The sequence below is a fragment of the Balearica regulorum genome, chromosome 20 (assembly GCF_011004875.1).
Source record: "Balearica regulorum gibbericeps isolate bBalReg1 chromosome 20, bBalReg1.pri, whole genome shotgun sequence".
NCBI classification, from domain to species: Eukaryota; Metazoa; Chordata; class Aves; order Gruiformes; family Gruidae; genus Balearica; species Balearica regulorum.
In genome coordinates this window covers 2,154,908-2,164,939 of record NC_046203.1, presented here as the reverse complement: position 1 = coordinate 2,164,939, position 10,032 = coordinate 2,154,908, and positions in this window count along the sequence as shown.

Below are 10,032 nucleotides of genomic sequence, written 5' to 3'. Positions count from 1 at the left end.
GCCGGCTGACGTTAGGAATCTGAAATGTGAATTCCGGCAAGGCCATGGCGCTGAGGGCAAACTACATTAGCAGATACGGTGTGGTGGGGATGGCAGTTGCATGTTTTCTTCATGTGTGGGCTCCTAAAGGAGCTTGGCTGTAATTCCCTTCTTCCCACGCTCTCCAACAGATTATCTGGAGTAATGCAAATGAAATGTTTAATATTGGTGTGTAGCTTAAGGAAGGGGAGTGATTCCTGATGCCAGATTAGAAGCCAGACATGGGCCTGCCTCCTAGCAAGCAGAGCTGTCACGCTGAGTTATTTCATAAGGCAAGCGGGTATGCTGCCAGATGACGACAGCCTGTACATTAACATTATCATAACAAACTGCCTGATAGAAGAGGGTCCGTGAGCCTCAGCGTGCTGCATAACGCAACGAGGATCACGTCATCGCCCCTGAAACGTGGCCTGTTTTGGGCAGAGGCAGAGGCAACCCCCTCCCTGCCCTCCCAAGCTTCAGCAGCCAGAATGAAGCAGTTCCAAAATCTTTTAAAAAAACCCAGCTTACTAAATTGCGCTGCGTGTTTTACATATTTAAACTACTGACTGAATTATTTAGACGCGTACCCTGCAGGTAGTCTCGCTGAGAGGGGTCAAGAAACACTGGCAGGAGCAAGCACCCAGCCAGCGCCGGGCAGGCAGTAAATACTCTGCGGCAGGCGCTGCCTGTTGAGGGTGCGTGTGGCACCCAGTGCCTTCCAGCACTGTCAGCAGGGACCTTGAAAAGCTGCCTTGAAAAACTACCTCGAGAAGGTAAAAGAGTGCTAACAGCAAAGCATGGTGAGCAGGAGGGCCCACGCAGCATCGCTGATGGTAGGATTTCTGTGGCTGGGTCCGTGAAAAGCCATAAAGCTGAGAGTGTTACCCTTGGCCTTAGTTTTCTGATGTCTTATAATAACCTGGCTGTGTTTTTTGTCTTTTATTTGCCTTAATTTATTGCTTCCCTTGGAAACAGCATCACTTTGATGACTAGCTTCTGACTAGAAAAGAAATGGAGTCAGGAAAAAGGTCTCCCACGCATGCGGGGAGAAGGTGAGCAGAGAAGGGAAGAAAGGGAAGGCACTCAGCGGGGTAGGAAGGAAGGAGAGACGTGTCCATCGCCTGGCATCACCGTGCAGCGCTGAGCAGGTTGTAGAGCAGCAGGAGGCTCGAGTCCACGCGGGTGGGTGCTTGGCGAGGACCCCCTGCAAGGCACAGGCTGTGCCGAAGGAGGGCTGGGTCTGTCTGCAGAGCGGTGTCTTGCTCCCCCCCACCTCACCACGTGTCTGCCCTTGACTTCTCATGGTGTCTTTGGCAAGTCTACTCGGCGGCCTGCTTCTCTTTGTCTCCTGCCAAGGGACATGTGTTGAAAACAGCAGCTGGGTTTGGTGACATTAAAAGCAGGGGGAGGAGGAAGTGACCAGCCCAGCTTCATTCTTGGCCGTGTCAAGGCATGCATGCTCATGGCTTGTGAGCCTTCCCAGGAAGAGCTGATAGTGTGGGCAGCACAAAGCCACAGGTTGCTCAAGCTCCAAGGCAGCAGCCCCTGCTGCTGGGTGGTGCAAAGCAGCCTCAGTTGTCAGGGACTTGGGGACAGTAAAGTGATCCATGCATCTGATCTAACTTCTTCCAGATCTCTGTCAGTCTGTCCATCCATCCTCTTTCCTCCTTACCTGTCTCAACTAGCAGCTGGCTTTGTGAGATGTCTCGGAGCCTGGTCACCGAGTCTCACCTCCGTGCAGCCCAGGGCACATAAACCAGCCCAGCATCACAACACAGATGTGGTTACGCTGCTATAGTTTGCTCCCACATAGGCAGAGGTATAGACCGGTAACCTGGACCATCTTTGCATCAGTAAGCACGGCTGCCCCAAGGGCTGACACCACTAGGATGGCATCACTGGAATCTTCTCCTGAAAGTGTTGCTCTGACAAAAACAGACAAGAGGTCTGGCCTGGCTGTGCTGTCTCTGCTGCTGTGCACGGCAGGGTCTGCTGCAGGCTGCTCAGCCAGCAGTTTGGGCTAAGGATGTGGGTGAACCCCACTTCCATCTCACTTGTTCCAGCCTAAAAGGGCACCAGTGCATGGGAGGTGAAGCCCTCCTGCCACTCCTCATGTGGGTGGCATGGAAGCCCACGGCCGAGCCCCACACAGGCAGACCTTCAGACCAACCCCAGCTGCTGCGTTGGCTCCTGCTGCCCCGTGGTCGCACTCCCTTTAGTTGCTGTGCTTGTAAGTAATAACACATCAGCGCTCTCGTGACAACAGAGTAAACACTTGGGGAGGAACCGGGCTGTTGACTCAGTGTGGTTTGCTGCTGCAGTCACCCACAGGGCTACGTAGCGATGGGGTTGCACAAAAACCAGAAGCATGAGATTGCTAAACTGCCCTGGTGCTGGGGTTCTGCATGCGCAGTCTCCGCTGGTCACTGGAAAAAGAAAGAGCCTGAGGGAGTTTGACTCTGGGAACATGCAATTAAGAGAGAAACATATTGCAAAAGTATATTAGATAATCAGAGCCTTCCTTCCTGTAACCTTTACTCACCTACACATAACTCTACCAAGAAAGTAACTGCGTTATCTGCTCGAATGTTTGCTCCAGCCAGCTGTGGTTTTATGGTCCTGGTCGTCAGGGACTGGAGCACTTTGCAGGTTTCAGGCCCCACGCAGCCCCTGCCAGCCCCACAGGAAACACCCCGTGGGGCACCCAGCCCCGCCACTCCTAACACACTTAAACCTCAGCCGTGCTTTTTAAAGCTCTGCTTTCTCTGAGCTTGTCTTACCTTTGCCTTGAACAAACTCCACTAATTATTGAAATCCGCTTACGATACATGGCTGATTTGGCACGATGCTTATCCGCATGAGGAACGCCACACAAGCAGCCCCATTGAGTGCCGGGGCACTGCTCCTCCGGCTGTCGGTGAGTCTGGAGATCGGTGTTTGCAGAGTCAGTGCACCATCAGTCAAGGACTACCGCTTGGGCTTACACCCCACCGTGCCCCCCAACACTGGGTTTTATTTTTTTTCTCCCAGCAGACTGTGCCAGAAACAGGAACCAGCAAAAACATGAGGCTGTAAGATCTTACTGTTGCGTTTGCATTTGTACACCCAGGCTGAAAATCCCCCTGCAGCTGACGTTCTCTGCAAGACATCACACCATCCGCCCCAGGCGAGGCTCTGAGTGAAATGAGAGCGTTCCAAGCACAGGGCAGCCTTGGAAACAGCATCTCATCTGGCTGTAGCACTCAAGCTCCTCCAGGCCCAAGGCTGTAAAATCGGAATTACTTCTTTTTTTTTTTTCCCCAGTTGCAATAGGATTAGGCTTTTTCCCAAATGTCATGTGTAAATAAAGGAAATCAAATTGTTTCTAATGGATTTTGTGCTGGTGGAAGCGGCTGTGTGGTTGACCTGGAGACTGATGGACAGAACAGGGAAGGCAAAGCCATTAGCCAAGGGCTTCTCCTGATGGGCAACCTGGGACTGAAGTCCGGGGGGGGGGGCGGTTCCAGGGCTGTAACTCTGTCAGGTACTTGCAGCCAACGTGTGCCTGAGTGCGCCTGCTGCGTGCACCGCCGGTGCAACCTGCTTCTGCAACAGCAAGCTCCTCATCCCCTCCTCTCCTGCTCCCTTTGATCCCTTGGCTGTGGACGTGAGCTGTAATTACAGCAAAGACAAAGATCCCGTTTCCCCACGGAGCTGCAGTAATTACCACTGCGCAGTGGCCCGTGAGAGCAGAAGCAGCGGGAGACTGGGGCTCTGGGAGTTGAAGCGGGATGCGCCCCAGAGAGGAAGGGGATGTTGATCTCCGTTGGAACCCCCAAAAGGGCATTTCCCTTAATCTGAAGCATCACTTGGTCCCTGCTCAGTGCAGGCTGAGTTAGCAGGAGCCACGCTCTCTCCCGGTGCTCCCTCCAGTACGCAGGCAGCTAGCAGTGTGCTGAGCATGGCATTCCCAGGCTGCCAGACCTGCCGGCACCGTGCCACAGGGTGTGCCAGCGCCCCGGGGACGCAGCAGTACCAAAGGTCCTTTGGGCTGAGTCTGTAAGTGCAGTAAGACATCAGCTCAGCTTCTGCGTCATGGAGCTGAGCTCAGCCCATGTGGGAGCCCGCGGCACATCCACACCCCGAGCTTGCCCCGGGGCCACCGGTTGCTCTGCCTGCAACAGCACACACTGCTCGCAGCGGGTGGCCGGTGCCCACCGCCTCTCTTTGCAGTCACCTTTGAAGGCAATCCCGCCCTCCTGCTCCTGAGCACGTCTCCGGTTCCCTTCTCTGGCTCTCCAAGGGAAAACGGGCTCCAGCACCTACACTGACACTTGCTGGGGCTGAGCACAGGAGCTGTACGAGAAGATGCCGCCGCAGAGCGATGGAAATGTACTGACACGGTTGGGGCAGGGCGGGAGGGAGCGGTGCAGCCTGGGGCGCTTTCAGCACAAAAACCGTTTCTCTTGCAAACAACTCCAGTCTTGCCACAGGAATGAACTCCAGTTTTGCCTACAGCACCAGCACCGCAGGCTGAGCCACCGGGCGGGGGCTGAGCTCAAACGTGGGGCTGGATCACTGAGCAAGCGGCTGGGACATAGTGCACCACTGCCAGGAGGTGACTGGACGTAGCAGAAGCACCACGTGAAACCAGTACCCAGCACTTTGGACATATGAAATTAGTACCCAGCTCTTCCTGGGGTACCTGTGTGGGAACAGAGGGTCTGGGAGATTTGGGGTGCTGGGTAGGATGCTAGGGTACCTGGAATCGGATGCCACGAACTCCCCAGTTGGTCCCCTCTCATTGCACAGCCTGGCCGGAGCTGCCAGCGTGTTGCAACCGGCTCAGGATCTCCTCCAAGTGCCAGAGTCCAGCACAAGGTGAATTCTTTTCCTGGCAGGCCTCCCTGGCTGCTGGAAATAAAACATGTGCACCTCAGCGGGCTAAAATCCACACAGGGAATATGTCTCCATGAAACAAACAGTTTCTCTCTCTCTGTTTCCCCTGTTATTGATTAATGCCTCTTAATGACTCCAGCTAAAAAAAATCTTGTAGTTGCCGCCTGTCACAGAAGATCAATGGAGCAGCATTAGCGAGAGATATAGAGGCAAACTGTCCCGGGTGAGTTCTCTGCAAAAGCCATCTCTGGGAGCAGCACCGCCGCCTGCTCAATCAATAGTTCATCATGACCTCTCCCTCTTGCTTGCTTTTTTTCCCCTTGAGCTAACTGGGCAGCAAAGGCTGCTCCAAGCTTTCACAAGAACTAGATTATAACTATCCCAATTGATCTGATATGTAAAGAATAAAGGGGCCTCTTAAGCCAGCTGTCTGCATTGGAAAAACTCAAGTGGCTGCGCAGACAGGGTCAGACCCTCATTAATTCCTGGATGCTCGGGACCCTGCTCACACGACGCATGAAACCTGTACCGCAGCACTGGAGGGAGTCAATTAGTCATGACAAATCCAATCCGACTCGTCCCCGGAGCTCTCCCAGCCAGCTGCCTGTGCTGCCGGGGCCTTTTTACGAGTCCATCACCATCAGAGCCAGCGTGCCCTGTCCCGCCCAGCCCCCTTTTTGTGATACCTCCTTGTTTCTCCTATTTCCCTTTCTCCAGAAATCACGGTGCTTGGTGTGTGGGGAGGAAGGGAAAGAAGTCCTTTGCTGCTTCCCGCATGCCTACCACCAGACCGTGCCGTAAGATGCCACGGCGAGCAGGTGAGTGCCCCAGGTGAAGCATGGCCATGCATGGGGGTCCTGGGCAGAGGAGGTGAGGGGGTCCCCTTTGCTCAGGCAGCCGCTGCCTTCTTGACAACCCGTGCTCTTTCTGTACATCAAGCCTCTAAACTGGAGCTTCTCTCCTGTAGCCACCTGAGGTTAATAAACAGGGAGCACCTGGAAGATGACGGCTGACTTCAAAACTCAAGAGCTGAGCTCACAGCACCACTTAGAGATGCTGCGACATTTCATGGCTCAGGCAGGCAAGTCCAGGCTGCGGGTCCAGATAAAATTTGCTTCCTGCTCCATATTAGTGCTGCTGTTTTGTACCCATGCAGTGGGTTACTTGATGTGGTTCTCAAGTCAGTTGGGAGACCCTGACCCCTTGCTAACACATCAGCACGCTGGGCACGACCCCAGGAGGCTGCAAGGGTGTCTGTGAGCATCTTAACAGCACTTGCAGGGTGAGGGACCACCAGCCTTCGCCTGGGCTGTGCCGCGCTGCGCTGCCGCTGGCTCGCGTCTGCTGGGGAGGGGAGTGCTGAACGCAGGCTTCGAGCCAGCGTGCGTTTGGGTGCCATCCTTCCCTGAGCACACTGGGCTGTGTGTGTCCACACACTACAGCCGGGGCTGCTCACACCGCCTGCACACCTCTGTCTCTGCTGTGGCCAGCTGAGCCCTCTACCTGCTTCCAAGGAACGGCCCCCCGGCCGAGCCTGACTTTGGGAGCCAAATGCCCAGGGATAAAGCCACGTCCTGGCTCTCACAGCCACGGGAGCTCTCTGGCTCAGGGTGGGGATCCATGCGGAGGGGCTGGCGGGGGCTGTCTGCGGGCACGGCGAGGGAGGAATCCCCCGGGTTGTGTCTGTTAGCGCAAGCCGTGAGGATGAATAACTGTGTAACCAGCCAAGCCTGCGCAGGGAGCTGCTTGCTCAGTCTCCTTGTCTGTGCTCCTTTGCAAGCTCCTTTTCCTCCTCAGCTGGGAAGAGCCCGTGGTTGGCACACGACAGAAATCCTAATGAGAGCGGCTCCCCTTCCAGAGCCGCAGGGCTGGCAGAACCCCACGGCTCCGGCCACAGCTACCACCCTTTGCCTTTAACCCTGGCGCTGCCTGCAGCGGAGCCCTTGGGCTGCCCAGCTTCTGCCCCACCATTCAGTGCTGGGGCTCTCGGTGAGGGGCAGGGGGGTCCTGGGGGGTGCCCAGCCCAGGGGGCTGCTGGTGAATGGAGGGTGAGACCCCCCAAACCATTCCCAGCCAGCCAGGAGCTCTGTGGGAGCTGCACGCCTGGCCCAAAGCATGCAAGGAGCCCCAGCAACCCCAGCTTTCGATCCCCCCTAATTCTGTAGTGCTTAATTACAAGTAGCAGGGATTTGGAGAGGAAGTGGAGGGGGCGAGCACAGGACAGATTGGAGGGAAGATTGTGCTGGGGGTGGCAGGGCTGTCAAGCCAGAAACACAAGAGCTGATTAGCATTTCTAATTATAACCCCGCGCTCAGCCCCGTCAGGACCCGGCAGGCAGGCAGAGGCAGCTGACCGACGGTGTTGTGCGGGGCCAGCTGTGGACGCCATGCAGGAAGCATGGGCGATCAGCCCCACGTCCTTAAAGGATGCACGGAAAAGAGCATCAGAGCCCAGATCCGTCGTCATCATCTCCTGAGCTGTGGCAGCGCCTGGGATCAGGCACCATCACAGCCCCCGGGGCAGAGATCCCTCTGGTTGGTGGCCACGGGGCAGATCCTGACAGCACTGCTTGGAGAGGGGAGAGCGTGGGCAGGGGGTGAGCACATGCCCCCCTTTCAGTTCTGGGTCCTGCACCCCCCTGCCAAGCAGCGGCTCTGGGCGCCGTGGGTGATGACATCGGGCCACGCTGTTCCTGGCTGTCACCTGCCGCTGACATCCCACCCAGAGGAAGGTGGGCAGCAAAGGGTGCTCTGGAGGGGACGAAGGGATGGGTGGGTGGAGGTCCTTGCTCGCAAGTCAGGGCTGCTCTGTACTTTGCTGTTAGCGCTAGCTGGCAAGATAATTTATTCAGTATTGAATAACATTAACATGTAATAAGGGTAAATACTGTGGGCCAGCGGATGACCGTTACAGGGCTGTGGGTGCCCTGAGGGCTCCTGTGTCCTGAGGGCACAGTGCTCTTGGGGACGTGCCCACAGAGCCACCACATGGCTGGGAAGTGATCAGAGGCGAGCGTGCCGCACGCTGCGGGTTTAGCGGAGATTAGCAGGGCTTTCATGGGCTGAGTCACCTGGGAGAAACTGAAGCGACTTAATCAAAGGACCAAAGAGAAGATTCCCAGGGAGGAGATCAGCATCGGCTGTTTTCGGCATTTTCTGGATGCTGACAGCTCCTGGGGGACCAACTTCCCCATCTCATGCCACGCAGAGCAGCTCTGGATGCCTGCCTGCTGCCAGGAGCCCAGCCTGGCAGTGCCAGGGGATTTTTAGGGAGGGGAGAGACCCCTTGCACAGGGGCAACCCAGGCTGTGGGAGCGGGGTGGCCAAACGGGCATCTCCAGTGGCAGGTCCTCCGCATGCCTGGGATGACAGGCACCGTGGGGAGAGATCCTGCTGCCCTTGCGCATTGAATATAAGATATAATCACACCTGCAGAATTTTTATTACTCTTTTGATTGGATTAATTAATCATTCAGTGATAACTGCTCATTAGGCATTCCAGCAATCAATACTAATCACTTAATTACTTGGCGTATTACAGCTTGGGAAGGCCTGCTCATTCCTAATTAGATTGTCCGGACAATCCACCCCTGAACGTTGCAGAGCCCCGCAGCAGAGATCCATGGCATTTCAAGCCTCTCTCAGCTTTGGCTCAGGCGTGTCATTTCCCATCTCTGACAAGGGATTCATTCTGCCTGCATGCACTGTGCTCAGCCCCCAAAATCAGGGCGCAGGGAGCTGCAGCAGGAAGGTGAGCCAGGGAGCGCTTGCGGGCAGCGCAGGATGCTGCTGAGCCCAGGCAGCGGGAGTGACTTCGTGCCACGGTCACAGAGGGGACTTCACGGCAGGCAGCTGCCCTGGCAGGACAAATACCAAAAGGCATCTCTGTGCTTAATCCTGTTGAGTCTCAGCGGGCAGGAGCCGGGGTGGAGGTGATGGGCCCGGGGCGGGCAGGGCAGGAAAGCTGCCGGCTGCTGCTCAGCCTCCTGAGATGGCACCCAGGGTGGTGGGAGACAAATCCCGCTGAGGAAGGCTCAGGCAAGTGGGAAAATAACCATCTTCAGGCTGGGAGGGAAGTCAGGTATTTATTGGTGCTTGAGTAGAAGAGCTATTTCCCTGTAGCTGCAAAGGAAAGCAGCGTGTCGCAGCACCGGGACCCTCCTCATCCTCACAGCTGGCTCAGCTGCCGGGCACCCAGCAATGCATCTTCCTGTCCCTACTGTTTTCTGTATTACCAACCACACCATAAAAAAAAATAAATAAAATCACAGAGGCTCGCTCTTTTACTGGGCTAATTAAAACTAAAAATAAGCTGTGTAAGCTCCAGAGAACCACCCTGGCTCCAGCAGGATGTAAAAACCTGCATGAACAAGGCAGACGAGGCGACGTTAACCCGGCCCCGTTACTGAAGCAACGCCGTGGGCAATGTTTGCTCGTTCGGAGGCGAGCGCAGAGGTCGCGGTGCCGCGCTGGCTTTGCACAGCGTGAGAGCAGCAGAGATCTCCTCGATGTTAAAAGAAGGCAGCAAGGAAGCTGCAGGATTTGGGGTGTTTTGGTTCGGGTTTGTTGTGATGCTCATTATTTATCACCACTTTAGATCAGGCCAGCAAAGGCTTTTGCTAGTTAGTCCCTGGGCACCCGGTGCTTGACACCGAGTAGGAACCACTGGGTATGAAGCGACCAGCTTGTTCTCAAAGGTCATTTTGAGCCAAATTCAAATGGAAGGAAGCCATTTGAACCATGAAAAGGGCACGAATAGATAATCTGAAGAATTAGTAATAGAGAGGAGGAATTATCTTAACGGCCTCGTGACTGACGCTGCCAGACCATTTTCCATCCTATTTTTGTCTCTCTTTCCCCTTGCGCTAGCTTGCCCGTGTACCCTGCAGCCCCCCTGGATGAGAGGCTGTCGCTGGCCTGCCTGCTCGCTGCCTGACACAAAGCAGCCCCTGTCTTGCCTTGAGGTTTCCCTGCCCAGGCGCGGTGCGAACAGGGGGGACAGCTGCTGCTGCCGCTGCTCGGGCTTCGGATTGAGAAGGGAGACAGCCAGGAGGCCGTGGCCGGTCTCAGCCCTTGGGGGGATGCACCCCCCGGGCCGTGCCGGCAGGTTACCTGCTGCAAACCGGGGGGGCTC